Here is a 17,708-nt window from a genome sequence, read left to right on the forward strand (position 1 = left end):
ATGATGAAAATAAACTGTTCACTACTGTTACTGTAACGTTACTATCTCACTGTAACGTTAAAGGTATTCACAAGACTTCAGCTAACGTTAGATTTAACCAGCTCAAATTTGACAGATTATGGAAGGAGAATAGCAAGCTAACAGTATTTAGCTAATCCAATTCTGGATCATGTTGGAACTAGCTACTGTAGCTAGTTAGGCATCTACTGTTGCAGATATTTATATTTGAATTACGCAGCTAGCTAAATTAGTTATGATGCTAACTAAATTAACCCATTCTAAAATAGCCTACAACAGAGCCTAAATTGTCATAATTAGCATCCAGTTACTGTATCCGCATGGCCCACTATCACCAAAGACAGTACAGTATGTGATCACTCACAACTGTTCAACCAGGTTGCAGTTGCGTTGTACTGACAGCTGTATCAATCCTGTCACTTTCTTGTTGGTCATTTTGAAACAACATTAGGGAGAACTAACGTTACAAGCATTCGTCAAGGGTTTCCTTCCTTCTGACATTACTGAGGGCCGTTTTCAAATGAGTAAATCGATGGTTAATCTGTATTTTCTGAATTTGGACATAATTAAATTATGTAGCTAGCTAATGTGGTCAGCGTTTACAATTACTTAATCGTCAGACATGCCCCATTAATGTTTGTGGAAGCGCATCGAGAGCGTACCTGGACTGATTTCAGCCTGCGAGCTCGAACATGTCACTACGTGAAAGCAAATTGAATTCCACATCAATAATTTGTTTATGTTTTATTGTCCGAGTTCTGCCTGAATGAATGATAGTCTACATCACAAGACCGGACCTCTCACTTTTCGCAAATGTGTACTGGTTGGCTTTCTCAGGTCCCCGAATCTCATTCAATCGAACCTATTCCTCCCTTACACGCTGAATGACGGGCTGCTTTGTAGTCCAAAGAGGACCTCTGTATTTTTCCTGTCCTCATTTCATTAATCTAACAAGGCCCCCATAGATTGCTACTTTGCTTCACAAAATCCTAAGGAGATCACGTCCAGGATTCAGAGAGAAATCAGACTCATGCCAAAGGGTGGATTTACATTAGTAAAATATGTCTAGTGAGGTCTATCTCTGTTCAACATCAGATTTACAACGTTTTTGTTTATGCTAGCCTTGGATGTGGTGTGGCCAATGCCACATTCCTGCTTCATGTGTGGAGCTATTATCATACCTTAAAAAAACATATTATATAGACAAAGAAATTCAAACTATACAGGAAGTTCTCATCTAATCCATATTGCACATAGTGGTGCACATAGTGGTGCACACTTGATTAATGCAATGATTCTCAATTGTGTGGATATTTTAAAAGCCTTTCATTACATTTGGCTAACAGAGCAAAAATGATGTCTGTCTATTGGCATTAAGGTAATTCTTGCATGGACATGTGGTGTGGGAGAGCTGTTGTCGTTAAACTGTACCACTCAGAGGGGTGTATGTGGTGTAGATATGTTGTGTGGGATACATCTCTTAAAGAGAGTTAGTTAGCCCTCTTAAAGAGATGTATCCTGGACCTAGTTTGTGTCGTCAAAGTAGTGTTGTGTAAAGAAGCCATAAGAGACTGTGACTGTCTGTGTCAGCAGAGATGCCTCTGTGTACACTAGAATAAAACCTTTTATGGGGACCCAGCTGGTAATCGAAAAATGGCCGGTGGCGAGAGCCATGGCTTAATAGGTTGTGTACCGGAACTAGGCATCCCTGGATTTGAAGTGGAGTGTGGGTGGGGTATTGGGACTGGGGGTAGAGTGGGAGGAGGGGGAGAGAGGGTCCCAGGTGCGGGTATAATTGGGATAGACTACACCTGCTAACATGAGCATGGACGAATCCACAGGGAGATTGATGGGACACAGCTAGCTAATCTACAATGAGGTTGGCTAACATTACTGCTGGGATGACAGTAACAAAGCTAGAGGCAGAATTTGTATGCTCACACAATGGTTTTGGGAATGCCTGCAATGGGAATGCCATTCTCATCCTTGTTTTAGTTTATCATACGTGAAAATACAGCTATAGGTTGGGGATGAGATAAACCTGTGATCGTATGCCATGTTCTCTTAGACAATCCCTAGTCTAGTGGATGATCTAACTACACCAATCAGTCAATACATTTCAACCCAGGTAAGCTACTCTGAGAAGGCAGCAGCTCCAAGATTGACAGCTGTGTTGACTTGGCTCAGGTCCACCTCTGTTTGAGACAAGAGGAGGCAGGCTAACAGGAGACAGCTCTTAGCTCTGACACTTTCTGTTTAGTTAGCCCTGCAATGAAAGCTACATGCTTGCGCTGGGTGTTACAGCAGTGTTGTCATGTGTGCAGCACACCCTGTCAGCACCCCTTGCAGAGACAGCCTGTGTGGCAATCCATAACGAAGTGGCCGTCGGGTCGGCCGGCCGGATATCACACCCGTTTCAGCAAATCTCTAAAAGGCAAAACACAGCTGTGTTTATACTCCCATCTCTCACAGCCTCACATCTCAGAATCAAATGTGTTTTGGCTAATCTTTTCGCTTCCTAACTCTGTGATGATCACTGGATTGCCAGCTAAATGAAGGGTATTCATCAGCTAAGCGACAGTCCACAGAGGGATGAGTGACAGCTGGTTCTACACACTCCTGTTTGTACTGGACTACACTGTGCCTTGAAATGAAACATTAATTACTGATATAACAAAGTTAAATCCACAACTGGCTTTAACTCTTTATCCTTCCCATTTCCCAAAATCAGCTACTTAATTCTTGGAAGAGGGACCAGAATAGAAAGACCCTTTTACCAACAACAACAAAAAACCTCTCAGACATATACAATTAACAGAACCCCATTCTCCAGGGCAGACGATGGTAGGCTTCACATTAATCAAAGGTCCTAATTGGAGCATAGTGTAACAGCTTTATGCTCTAAAACACAGGCGTGGTAGGGTGGAAAGGTTCAACCAGTCCTTTCATTCAGAACCTATTGTTAGTTCACAGGCCTGTTGTCTCTTTTGCGCTGGACAGATGCATAACAAATCAGATGAAATAGAATTTTAGCTGCATGTTAATGATGTTATTGGTTACTCACCTGTTGTACAGATTTAAGTTGTTGAAAAGTGTGGTAGAGAGAGGGAGAGACAAACTGTAGGAGCTTCTGACCACCTGCTGTCAACTGAATTGAACCTGCTCAGTGCACCTACTCCCAGGTTGAACATTTGTGATTATATTGTTGGAGATGCAGCATTTAGTTCAGAGCAATTCCACAGTAAAGGAATTACCACAGAACATGGTTAGCTTTAGACTTGATTTACAGAGGGGTAATTCCACGCAAATGGAATTACTCCTAGACTCCTATTTTTCACTTTAAGATGTATGCCGAACAAAACATTGATTTAAAAGTTTAACAAACCATACAACACAATGACTACTTCAAATAATTTACACAATAAATCAAGTTTGGTAACAGAATTATGGTAAAATCCATAGAATTTTGAATTTAATAGGATCTCTGTGGTTAAATCTCACTGTTTTAAGGTTACCAAACTTGAGCTGCAACATTATTCCTGTAAATGTGTTTTTGTAAAATGTTCAGTGGAAAGGTACATTGTAAAGGGAAAAATCTGAGTCTCAGCGTAATTCCGTTACCATGGATTTGCACTTCTATTCCCAGCCAATGATTATTTAGGGTGCACCACTGGGACAAGAGAGGATTGCCTCATGACTGATACACCACCAGTAGGGAATCGAGAGAATGAGATGAAATAGATGACACAATGAATCACCTATAAAAATCCACGTGTGTGTGATTGCCATTGCCAGCTGTGGGAAGGCCCAATCTGGCACACCCTTTGTGTTAAAGTCCAGCCCTGAAAGATAGACTGTTCTGTTTGCCTAGATTGGATACAGTGTGTTAGAATCTGTGTGTGCTTGTTGGAGACGGTATTGCACTATTTCATAGTGAATAGACAGTTTTAGTCAACCTCCATCCAGTGGTTCTACTGAGCATGTTGGCGATGCCTGTTGCCCAGCTACGCCCAGTACACTGCCCACTGCTAGACCATAGGAAGGTGATCTGCTCCAGCTGTGAGGGTTCATATTGGGCACTACGGACAGTGTGACTCAAACATCCTCACATCATCCAGGTCAGATTAAGAGATTACGGGCCCTGGGGGCTGCCTGCCGTAGCATAGCGGTGCTCTGGGTCATGGCTGAGTTTGCTGTGGCTTAGAAAATAACAGGTACGAACATTAAAGGATTAGCATGATCTGTGGTGATTACTGTATAGGGAGGGTTAGGGCCTATTAATGGACTAACAACGGGGAAGAAGAGGGCATGTCACCATCCATGCGTATGAAAACATAAATAGAGTGAGGAGGAGCTTTCTTCCATTTCTGTTATTGTGCATCAGAAAGCAAAGATGAAGTGTAGCCATGATATTCCACATGAAAAGAGACCACAGAACATGGTTCAGCTTAGACTTGATTTATAGAGGGTGGTTCCTCTTTCTGAAGCCTTTGTGCTGTATATCAACATTGAGTTGGATAGCAGGCTTTGGCGGCTTCCCAAATGACATCCTATGGGCCCTGGTCAAAAGTAATGCATTACTACATAGGGAATAGGGTGCCATTTGAGATGCAGCTTACAGTGCATTCGGAAGGTATTCAGACCCCTTCACTTTTTCCACATTTTGTTACGTTACAGCTAGGGATGCACCGATATTACATTTTTGGCCGATACCGATATCCAATATTTTCCTTGACAAAAAAAATGATAGTGCTATTTTACATTTTAGTAGCCTTTTAAGCATTCTAGTACTGTTAAATAGTTAACACACACACACACACACACACACACACACACACACACACACACACACACACACACACACATGGACACAGTGGTCTAAGGCACTGCATCTCAGTGCAAGAGGCATCACTACTAGAGGTCGACCGATTATAATTTTTCAACGCCGATACCGATTATTGGAGGACCAAAAAAGCCGATGACGATTTTTTTTTATTTTAATTTTTAAAAAAAATGGTAATAATGACAATTACAACAATACTGAATGAACACTTATTTTAACTTAATATAATACATCAATAAAATCAATTTAGCCTCAAATAAATAATGAAACATGTTCAATTTGGTTTAAATAATGCAAAAACAAAGTGTTGGAGAAGAAAGTAAAAGTGCAATATGTGCCATGTAAGAAAGCTAACGTTTAAGTTCCTTGCTCAGAACATGAGAAGATATGAAAGCTGGTGGTCCCTTTTAACATGAGTTTTAGGTTGTAGTTATTATAGGAATTATAGGACTATTTCTCTCTCTACGATTTGTATTTCATATACCTTTGACTATTGGATGTTCTTATAGGCACTTTAGTATTGCCAGTGTAACAGTATAGCTTCCATCCCTCTCCTCGCCGCTACCTGGGCTCGAACCAGGAACACATCGACAACAGCCACCCTCGAAGCAGCGTTACCCATGCAGAGCAAGGGGAACAACTACTCCAAGTCTCAGAGCGAGTGACGTTTGAAACGCTATTAGCGCACACCCCGCTAACTAGCTAGCCATTTCACATCAGTTACACCAGCCTAATCTCGGGAGTTGATAGGCTTGAAGTCATAAACAGCGCAATGCTTGAAGCATTGCGAAGAGCTGCTGGCAAACGCACGAAAGTGCTGTTGAATGAATGCTTACGAGCCTGCTGGTGCCTACCATCGCTCAGTCAGACTGCTCTATCAAATCATAGACTTAACTATAACATAATAACACACAGAAATACGAGCCTTAGGTCATTAATATGGTCGAATCCGAAAACTATCATCTCGAAAACAAAACGTTTATTCTTTCAGTGAAATACGGAACCGTTACGTATTTTATCTAACGGGTGGCATCCATAAGTCTAAATATTCCCGTTACATTGCACAACCTTCAATGTTATGTCATAATTATGTAAAATTCTGGCAAATTAGTTCGCAATGAGCCAGGCGGCCCAAACTGTTGCATATACCCTGACTCTGCGTGCAATGAACGCAAGAGAAGTGATACAATTTCACCTGGTTAATATTGCCTGCTAACCTGGATTTCTTTTAGCTAAATATGCAGGTTTAAAAAGATATACTTCTGTGTATTGATTTTATGGCATTGATGTTTATCGTTAGGTACACGTTGGAGCAACGACAGTCCTTTTTCGCGAATGCACACTGCATCGATTATATGCAACGCAGGACACGCTAGATAAACTAGTAATATCATCAACCATGTTTAGTTATAACTAGTGATTATGATTGATTGATTGTTTTTTATAAGATAAGTTTAATGCTAGCTAGCAACTTACCTTGGCTTCTTACTGCATTTGCGTAACAGGCGTGCTCCTCGTGAGGCAGGTGGTTAGAGCGTTGGACTAGTTAACCGTAAGGTTGCAAGATTGAATCCCTGAGCTGACAAGGTAAAAATCTGTCGTTCTGCCCCTGAACAAGGCAGTTAACCCACCGTTCCTAGGCTGTCATTGAAAATAAGAATGTGTTCTTAACTGATTTGCCTCGTTAAATAAAGGTGTTAAAAATAAATAAAAAACGGCGTCCAAAATTACCAATTTCCGATTGTTATGAAAACTTGAAATCGGCCCTAATTAATCGGCCATTCCGATTAATCGGTCGACCTCTAGTCACTACAGTCCCTGGTTCCAGGCTGTATCACATCCAGCAGTGATTGGGAGTCGGGCGGCGCACAATTGGTCCGGGTTTGGCGGTGGTATGCCGTCAATTTGTTCTTAACTGATTTGCCTAGTTAAATACAGGTTACACACACACACACCACACCACACTGACCAAAAAGTTATTTTGTTGGCATTTACGTATGTCCCTATTACCAGTAAAACATAATCAAAACATATTTCTTTCACTTACTTGCTGTGCTGTTTCGTTGTTCATTTGTTCAGTCATTTCATTCTCAACCAGGATTTCATCATACATGTCAAGCAGTGAAGTTTCAGCTCTGTCTGTAGCCTCTCTTCCTCGGTGCGCACTGTCACTGTGTCCATTTCCATCTTGTCCAGCTGTGTATGAAACATTTCACGTAAACCCTGTTTCTTATCTGCTTCGAAGTAGCGGTCCTTGTACCTAGCATCGAACATGGTGGCGACACAGTATAGAGGCTCAGAGAGAATGTCACCGAATCGCTTGTTCACAGGCTCTTGTGGAGTACTTTTGCAAGTTTTAACCCCACTGTCTGTGTCGGCAGTTTTGTTGAGCAGGCGTTTCAATGCCATGACAGAGGGTATCACGTCTGCTGCAGACGCAGTTGATGAGCTTATTTCTCCAGTCAGTTGTTCGAATGGGGCTAGGAGTGTGTTCATGTTTCAAACATGTTCTCAAATGCCATTTGAAATGGCAGCAGAGGTATAAGAACCAGCACATTCTTGAGCATGCAATACGGCTTTCCTCAGTACGAAATCCTCGTCGACCCACTGTGCTGTCAGTCTCAGCAGGCTCACGGGGCTGACATCGCTGGTCCAAATGTCAGTCGTGAAGCTAATAGCAGTGACGCCCATAGCAAGTAGCTCATGGATGTGCGTTTCAACAATACTGTGTTACTCCAGTAGGGCAACCTCTGACAAATAGCGCCTACTTGGTAGTGTGTACCGAGGCTCGAGGTGCTCGACCAGTCGGCAAAAACCAACATCATCCACAACAGAGATTGGTTGATTGTCAAGGGCAATGAATTCTATTATCTTGGCGTTAATGTATTTCGCTGAAAGGGTCTTACTCTTTCAAATGACTGCTTGACTTGAACTTGTTTAATTGTTGGAAGTTTGCGTGTAGTTTATTTCTGCTTTTGTTCTAAGTAGTCTCTGAACATCTGGGGGTGATGCACTTCAAATGAGTAATTAGGTTTGTGGTATTGAAAGTTATCACTTTCACAAACGTTGCATATGGCCTTTTTGTTATCTTCCTTTGAAACTTCAAAATAGATCCACACAGCAGACATTGTGTGCTAGGTTAGGCCAACATGATGGTTGTCTAGCAATGATCACCAACAAATTTGAGCACTTGAAGAATAATGTGCAAATGCTGCACAATCCAGGTGTGGAAATCTCTTTGAGACTTACCCGGAAAGACTCACAGCTGTAATCGCTACCAATGGTGCTTCTTCATAGTATTGACTCAAGGGTGTGAATACTTATCTAATCAAGGTATATGAGTGTTGGTGTTTTATTTTTCATAAATATTTGACAAATGTTAGAATTTTTCTTCCACTTTTACATTAGTGTTTTGTGTAGCTCTTTTTTTTAACCTTTTATTTAACTAGGCAAGTCAGTTAAGAACAAATTCTTATTTACAATGACAGCCTAGGAACAGTGGATTAACTGCCTTGTTCAGGGGCAGAACAACAGATTTTTACCTTATCAGCTTGGGGATTTGATCTTGCAACCTTTCGGTTACTAGTCCAACGCTCTAACCACTAGGCTACCTGCCGCCCCGTTGACAAAACATTACAATTAAATTCATTTTGATCCCACTTTGTAACATGCTGACCACACCTCCCGCATTGTTTGCACGAGCATTGCAAAATAAATGTACACATACATGTTATTCAATAATTTCATCTGAAATGCTCGTGTGAGTCAACAAGCATCTGTGTAGCCATGCGCTAAAATAGAATTTATAGAACGTGCTACAAGTCCCGCCTCTCCCATCTCCTCATTGGTTTTTAAGAGCATATACCCATGTGGGTGATTGAAAGATGAAATAGGTCCACACACCTGTCCAGTTGGTGGCTGTAATGTAACTTAAAGTTGGTTGCCATCCACTGAAGAAGACTGAATGAGGAGAGATTACTAGAACCTAACTAGGTTTCCCATTTTATCTGTGGATTAATTGTCGCAGTAGAGAACACACGATTTTGTGTGACTCAAAATTCTACAAAAGTCCAGCAAATAAAAGAACCTTGTGCATTTCAGGTAAAATAACAACCCAATGCTTATATCCCAGGACAAATTAGCTAGCAACAGCAAGCTAGATATCTAAATGTCCAAGAATGTTTCATATGTGTTTCGACCTGTCCTCAAAAGAATGATCATTGTTGGTTCAGGGTTTTTGATAATAACCTGCGTGTCCTGACCGCGTCTGGTGGAGATAGACAAACTCAGTATGTGCAACCGGATACACGCTCGGAGACGGTTTGGTCATCATGTAGCACATCAAAATGTGGAATAAGTCAAGGGGTGTGAATACTTTGATGTCACATGTTTGATGTCCTAAAAACAGCCGGACTTTGTCAAAATAAAGGACAGAATACACACAGGGAACTGTCCAGGGAAAACTCAGGTGGAGTTTTGTGCAGCAACAGCAATGGTTCTGAATATGTTAGGAAGAGAACTTTACATTTGCAAACCTTGTTAAAGACTTCAAACGGTTCAGATTGGATTTGGCTGATTCTAAAGGTTGTGGTGTAAGGGCCCTTTGTTTCAGCTAGGTGTATGAACCCTTATCGCTGTTTGTTCCAGAGCAGGTTTACCAGTGTTTACAAACCGGAGGTCAGATCATGGTCCTTCCTTCACTTTGATGCCTAAAGAATCTAGGCAATGCTCTCTACTCTTCTAATGGCAAACCTGTGACTGCATTTCCCCTGTATTGAAATTAAGACAGTCTTCCCTTAAAAAAAAAAAAACACAGGCCTCCTCTTCTATAGCGCACCCATCCAACCTCTGACATCTCTGGCATGTTGCTATTGCGCTACATTTTGCTCATATCTACTGCTGTGCTTGTTGTGACTTGCCCTCTCCTTTCTCTCCAACCCAGTAGGAAAAGTCTAAACAGAGTCCTTGGGACGTCCCAACTCTGACGACACCCCATTTGAAGTTGAAATTTATAAGGTTTAGGGTAGGCAAGTCCCAAGGATCCTGGATAGCACTAACCCAGCCCCCCACACTCCTCAAATCAAATCAAATTTTATTGGTCGCATACACATTTAGCAGATGTTGCATGTGTAGCGCAATGCTTGTGTTCCTAGCTCCAACAGTGCAGTAATATCTAACAATACACAACAATACTCACATCTAAAAGTAAAATAATGTAATTAAGAAATATAGAAATATTAGGACGGGCAATGTCGGAGTCCAGATTGTGTGGGATAGGATGTATAGACAATTTGGACCATATGTGGATAGAATATGTAGTATATCTGAAGAATACATAGGCTAGAATAGTATAGCAATAGTTGAATAGGATGGCCTTGACTAGAATACATTATATCATATGAAATGCATAAAACAGTATGTACACATTATTGAAGTGACCAGTTTCCAAGTCTATGTACATAGGGTTAGCAGCCTCTAAGGTGCAGGGTTGAATAACCGGGTGGTAGCCACATATTGACGGTGACTAGTTCAGGGCAGGGAACTAGGTGGAGGCCGGCTATTGATATTTAACATGGCCTTGAGATAGAAGCTGTCTCTTGGTCCCAGCTTTGATGCACTGGCCTTCTGGATGATTGCAGGGTGTGGCTCGGTTGGCTGAGGTCCTTGATGATCTTTTTGGCCTTCCTGTGACACAGGGAGCTGTAGATATCCTGACGGGCAGGCAGTGTGCCCCCAGTGATGCGTTGGGCAGACCGCACCGTGGTCTGGAGAGCCCTGCGGTTGCGGGCGATGCAGTTGCTGTACCAGGCGGTGATACACCCCGAATAGGATGCTCTCAATGGTGCATCGGTAAAAGTTTGTGAGGTAGAGGTGAGGTAGGTAGAGGTCGACCGATTATGATTTTTCAACGCTGATATCGATACTGATTTTATTGGAAGACCAAAAAAAGCCGATACCGATTAATCGGCCGATTTTTATTTATATATACACTGCTCAAAAAAATAAAGGGAACACTTAAACAACACAATGTAACTCCAAGTCAATCACACTTCTGTGAAATCAAACTGTCCACTTAGGAAGCAACACTGATTGACAATAAATTACACATGATGTTGTGCAAATGGAATAGACAAAAGGTGGAAATTATAGGCAATTAGCAAGACACCCCCAATAAAGGAGTGGTTCTGCAGGTGGTGACCACAGACCACTTCTCAGTTCCTATGCTTCCTGGCTGATGTTTTGGTCACTTTTGAATGCTGGCGGTGCTTTCACTCTAGTGGTAGCATGAGACGGAGTCTACAACCCACACAAGTGGCTCAGGTAGTGCAGCTCATCCAGGATGGCACATCAATGCGAGCTGTGGCAAGAGGTTCCCCTCTTGCCAGGGTTCCCCTCTTGCTGTTACATTGCACAACCTTCAATGTTATGTCATAATTATGTACAATTCTGGCAAATTAATTACGGTCTTTGTTAGGAAGAAATGGTCTTCACACAGTTCAAAACGAGCAAGGCGTCCCAAACTGCTGCATATACCCTGACTCTGCTTGCACAGAACGCAAGAGAAGTGACACAATTTTCCTAGTTAAAATAAATTCATGTTAGCAGGCAATATTAACTAAATATACAGGTTTAAAAATATCTACTTGTGTATTGATTTTAAGAAAGGCATTGATGTGTATGGTTAGGTACACATTTGGTGCAACGACAGTGCTTTTTTCCCGCGAATGTGCTTGTTATATCACCCGTTTGGCGAAGTAGGCTGCGATTCAATGATAAATTAACAGGCACTGCATCGATTATATGCAACGCAGGACAAGCTAGATTAACTAGTAATATCATCAACCATGTGTAGTTAACTAGTGATTATGTTAAGATTGATTGTTTTTTTATAAGATACGTTTAATGCTAGCTAGCAACTTACCTCGGTATCGGCGTTGAAAAATCATAATCGGTCGACCTCTAATGTGTACACTGGGGAACTTGAAACTTTTTGGCTTTTCCACTGCGGCCCAGTCGATGTGGATGGGGCGTACTCCCTCTGCTGTTTCCTGAAGTCCAGTATCAGCTCCTTCGTTTTCTCTTGATGTTGAGAGAGGTTATTTTCCTGGCCCCACTCTGCCAGGGCCCTCACCTCCTCCCTTTAGACTGTCTTGTTGTTGGCAATCAGGCCAACCACTGTTGTGTTGTCTGCAAACTTGATTGAGTTGGAGGTGTGCGTTGCCACGCAGTCATGGGTGAACAGGGAGTACAGGAGGGGGCTGAGCACGCACCCTTGTGGGGCCCCTGTGTTGAGGATTAGCTTAGTGGAGGTGTTGTTGCCTACCTCCACCAACTGGGGGGCTGCCCGTCAGGAAGTCCAGGACCCAGTAGCACAGGGCGGGGTTCAGACCCAGGGCCCCACGATTAATTATGAACTTGGAGTGTACTATGGTGTTGAAGGCTGAGTTGTAGACAATGAACCACTTTCTGACGTAGGTATTCCTCTTGTCCAGATGGGAAAGGAGAGTGTGTAGTGTGATGGCAATATCATCCTCTGTGTCTCTATTGGCTTGGTATGCAAATTGCAGTGGGTCTAGGGTGTCGGGTCTGGTGGAGGTAATATGATCCTTAACTAGCCTCTCAAAGCACTTCATAATGACTTCATAAGTGAGTGTTACGGGCGATCGTCATTTAGTTCAGTTACCTTCGCTTTATTGGGTAAGGGTGGCCCTGAGGTGTTATGGAGAGACTTCAGAACAGAGTATATCCTGTTTCTCAATCAGTGCTGCTTGTGTAACCTAAGCCACTAAAGACAAGCTCTTAACCATATCGATGCACAGCTTCAAATGCCACGAGTTCCAGTCCTCGGGCTGATGCCACTCTAGACAGCCACTGTTAAGAGTATACTGAAATACTACACCATTCAACTGTATACTGAAATACTACACCATTCAACTGTAGACAGTTGACAAACATAGTCATTTTGGAATGTAAGCAATTTAGGAACTGTTTTTAGTTTTTATCCGCTGTGTATTTGGATTGGACACCCATAGAGGAAACAAAAATCTATGTCCAAATTAAATAAGGATACGCTGCAATCCAAAAATAAGACTGTAGTGCGTTAAGTGCTTTCTCCTTCAATTCCACGTGTTTTCTTTCTCCCTTCCATTGGAACCCTGAATTCATGTCTACGTTCAACCTGTTCTAGAGGCAGAGTTGTTGGAAAAGTATTTTCTTCTCTCCATAACTTCCCTCAGTCTATGTATTTATGGTGATGGTGCCAAATGTAGCCAGGGGCTGTGAAAATGTCAGGTGTGCGTGCGTGTGTCAGAGAGTGGGGAACCTAGTTTCAAGTTCCTATCGACATGGTGTTCCAGTGGATGTGTTCACGTGAGGAAGCTTGAGAAACGCCCTTCGCACCACAGTCATGTCTAGATGGGATACAGCATTTGTCAAATTTGATGTAAAAAGTAGGTTTTTTGCATTTTAGCTCTGTTGTGTAAGTAATCCAAAACCTACAACGAAAAGACAATTTTGACAAAAGCTGTACCCTTCTAGACAAAACCCTGCACCACCTCCCATACCGACAACAGACATGCTTTCTGCACTCTGCTCTGTTAATATGCATGCTTGACTTGCCTTTACTTTGGCTAACCCGCCCTTAGCTCACAGCCAAACGAGAGGAAAAGAGAGCAAGCATTTATGGTCCTGTAATAACACTAACCATGGTCTCTCTGTACAGAATGTATGTAGGGTATTTGTGCTTGCGAGCTTTGCTTATAAACTTTGGTAGTTGCCCCACTTCACAGAATAGTACACTCTCATGCTCCATCTGCTTTCAAGGTTGTTGATTGTAGAAGCTATAATGCTTCCTTTTATTCTTTCAGAGTTCATAGGACTGTTCCTGTCAGCATCTACAAACCTGGCTGTTTTTTAGATTTCATGTATTCTGTAATAGTGAGGGAGTGGGAAGAGCATGTTATTTTCTCCTCCAGGGATAATAACAGAAGCTGTTACATTCTTGTGGTTACTGACTGTGATTTCAGCACTGGGCCAAGTCTGACTCGTTCCCGCTACAGTACCCTGCAGTTCAGTTTAGCAGTCCCCAGCATGTAAGGACACAGCTAGCCTTGACTTCTGGTCCTTGGCAGATGATTTAGCAAAATGGTTTTCACAAAAATCCCCAGTCATACTTGACAAGAAAATGTAAGTAGGCTAAAAGCCTTTCCATTGGGTTGTCATCATTGGATTCAAGGGGTCATCCTCTGGGGCCCCTCTATGAGCTACGCCTGGGTGTAGATTCTACACCTAGTAGGGAGCAGGTGTTAAATTGGGACTGGATTCTACACCTAATAGGGAGCAGGTGTTAAATTAGGACTAGATTCTACACCTAATAGGGAGCAGGTGTTAAATTGGGACTAGATTCTACACCTAGTAGGGAGCAGGTGTTAAATTGGGACTAGATTCTACACCTAGTAGGGAGCAGGTGTTAAATTGGGACTGGATTCTACACCTAGTAGGGAGCAGGTGTTAAATTGGGACTAGATTCTACACCTAGTAGGGAGCAGGTGTTAAATTGGGACTGGATTCTACACCTAGTAGGGAGCAGGTGTTAAATTGGGACTAGATTCTACACCTAGTAGGGAGCAGGTGTTAAATTGGGACTAGATTCTACACCTAGTAGGGAGTAGGTGTTAAATTGGGACTAGATTCTACACCTAGTAGGGAGCAGGTGTTAAATTGGGACTAGATTCTGCCATCAGATTTCTCATGTTTAGCATAGAGCGTAGCCAGCTGCATTTCTTTCTGTTTTGCTTGAAGTTAATCTTGCATTTTAATTTACATTCGGAGAAAAGTAAAGTATCGCAGTCACAGTGCTGTCTGCTGATTGAATGCCCGTTCGTGAATGTGGAAATTAGATTGGTCAAGACGAGCAATCATATCTCATCTGAGTGAGTGGAGAAGTGCAACTGAAGCACAACATTTTCATTTTAAAATGAATGATTTAGAGTGAACTGTGGTTATAAAACGCAGCAGATATTTTTTTCAGCATTTTAGCTTTTCTGCGTGAAAAACGCTGAATTCTGCATTATTGCACCTCTGTGAGATTCATGTGTAAAGGTGAAGATCTGACTGGTCGCAGACTAGATGTAGTGAATACTGCATTATTATTATTATTATTATTATTATTATTATTATTATTATTATTACCTTTATTTAACAAGGCAAGTCAGTTAAGAACAAATTCAGGCGACGCTGGGCCATTTGTGCGCCGCCCTATGGGACTCCCAATCACGGCCGGATGTGATTCAGCATGGATTCGAAACCAGGGACTGTAGTGTTGCCTCTTGCACTGAGATGCAGTGCCTTAGACTGCTGCACCGCTCGGGAGCCCGATGGGAAAACGTGTCAAGTGCTCTCATGCTCAAGACGATATTCTGTTTACTGCTGGTCAATTGCACTTTAACAGAATGTCACTGCCAGAGACCATTGATTTTAAAGTTAAACAAACCATACAAGTCTATGCTCAAGGACTTATTTTTATTTTTTATTTATTTTTTACAAATGTAAATAAATGTGAGATTTGAGATTCTTCAAAGTAGCCACCCTTTGCCTTGATGACAGCTTTGCACACTCTTGGCATTCTCTCAACCAGCTTCACATGGAATGCTTTTCCAACCTTGTGTGTCCAAACTTTTGACTGGTACTTTATAAGTTTTCAACCCCCTGAGTCAATACTTGTTAGAATCACCATTGGCAGCAATTACAGCTTTCAATTTGTTTGTTGATCAATGCTAGACAGCTATTTTCAACTCTTGACATTTGATTTTTAAACCGATTTAAAAGTCAACACTTTAACTAGGCCTCTCAGGAATATTCAATTTCGTCTCGGTTAGAAACTCCATTGTATATTTGACCTTGTTTTAGGTTATTGTCCTGCTGAAAGGTGAATTCATCTCCCAGTATCTGTTTGGAAAGCAGACTGAATCAAGTGTTCCTCTAGGATTTTTTCTGTGCTTAGCTTTATTCCATTTATTTTTATGATAAACACCCTAGTTCTTGCCGATGACAAGCATACCCATAACATGATGCAGCCACCACCATGCTTGAAAATGTGGAACATGGTACTCAGTGAAGTGTTGTTGTGCTGCATTTGGCTAAAACATAACGCTTTTTATTCAGGTCAAAGTTAATTTCTTTGCCACATTTTTTGCAGTTTTACTTTAGTGTGTTGTTCCAAAAATGCATGTTTTTGAATATTCTTTATTCTGTAAAGGCTTCCTTCTTTTCACTCTGTTAATTAGGTTATTATTGGGGAGTAACTACAATGTTGTTGATTCATCCTCAGTTTTCTCCTATCACAGCCATTAAACTCTGTTTTAAAGTCGTCATTGGCCTCATAGTGAAATCCCTGAGCGGTTTCCCATCTCTCCGGCCACTGAGTTAGGAAGGACACCTGTATCTTTGTAGTGACTGGGTGTATTGATACACCATCCAAAGTGTAAGTTAATAACTTCACCATGCTCAAAGGGATATTCAATGTCTGATTTTTTATTTTTACCCATCTACCAATAGTTGCCTTCTTTGCGAGGCATTGGAAAACCTCCCTGGTGTTTGTGGTTGAATCTGTGTTTGAAAATCACTGCTCGACTGAGGGACCTTACAGATAATTGTATGTGTGAGTTTTAGAGATGAGGTAGTCATTCAGAAGTCATGTTAAACACTATTATTGCACACACTGAGTCCATGCTACTTATTATGTGACTTGTTAAGCACATTGTTACCCATTAACTTATTTAGGTTTTCCATAACAAAGGGGTTGAATACTTATTGACTCGAGGCATTTCAGCTTTTCATTTTTAAATAATTTGCACAAAATTCAAAAAACATAATTACACTTTGGCGTGATGAGGTATAGTGTGTAGGCCAGTGCCCCAAAAAATCGCAATTTAATCAATTTTAAATTCTGGCTGAAACAAAACAAAATGTGGAAAAAGTCAAGTGGTGTGAATACTTTCTGAAGGCACCGTATTTCTAATACCTTTTTAGACTTTTGGTAGATGTTTTCTTCGACCCATTTTCCAACTGTCTGACCAGAAACCAAAGCCTTTGCTTATTCCACATTTTTAGGATGGGAATTGGTTGAACAATTTATTTATCAAAAATAGACTGTTAGCTATCATTTTACACCAAATTTGATGTGCTGCTATGAACTTCACATGTTCGTGCTCATGGAGATTTTTACATGGAAATGCCTTGCTGCTCAAGCCGCAGCCTTGGCTGTACCTCCACCACTGGGTTCTCACGGCACAAATTGATTACGCCACACGTTTTTTCCCTCTCTGCCTCTGCATTTCGTGTGAGATGAATGTGACAGACTGATTTTCTGAGAAGTGTTTAAAAAAAAAGTGGAAGCTTCCTTCATGAGAATTCCAGTTCTACAATTGCATGTATAAATATCCCTTAAAAATTACCAATCTGTCACAATTTGTGTTTGAGGAGGAAGTGATTGGTTTGAGAAAATGTTCAGATGAATCTTATCTCATACATCATTCAGAGGGGGAATGTTAGATTAGCTCAACGGCAGGGAAACCTAGTAGGAGCTACATTATACATCAGTAGAAACACTCATCAAATAAATGTGCTGCTGGGCCTATTAGGTCACATTCTTCTCAGACCAGACGCACACACACACACACACACACACACAGACAAACAGACAGACAGACAGACAGACAGTTTTGTATTGCTGTCCTTGTGTGAGGATCAAATAATTATTTACCATCCAAAATCCTATTTTCAGTAACCCTAAATCTAACCTTAACCCTAAAACTATACCTAAACCTAACTGTAACCTCTAACCTTA

General features: G+C 41.5%; 1 protein-coding gene across 1 annotated transcript in view; it reads left to right on the top strand.

The window, feature by feature from the left end:
* Nucleotides 1-17,708, top strand: part of LOC120064248 (tyrosine-protein phosphatase non-receptor type 4-like) — a 103,723-nt gene that overhangs the window by 687 nt on the left and 85,328 nt on the right. The gene's annotated exons all lie outside the window — the stretch shown is intronic.

Source organism: Salvelinus namaycush, chromosome 19 (assembly GCF_016432855.1).
Source record: "Salvelinus namaycush isolate Seneca chromosome 19, SaNama_1.0, whole genome shotgun sequence".
NCBI classification, from domain to species: Eukaryota; Metazoa; Chordata; class Actinopteri; order Salmoniformes; family Salmonidae; genus Salvelinus; species Salvelinus namaycush.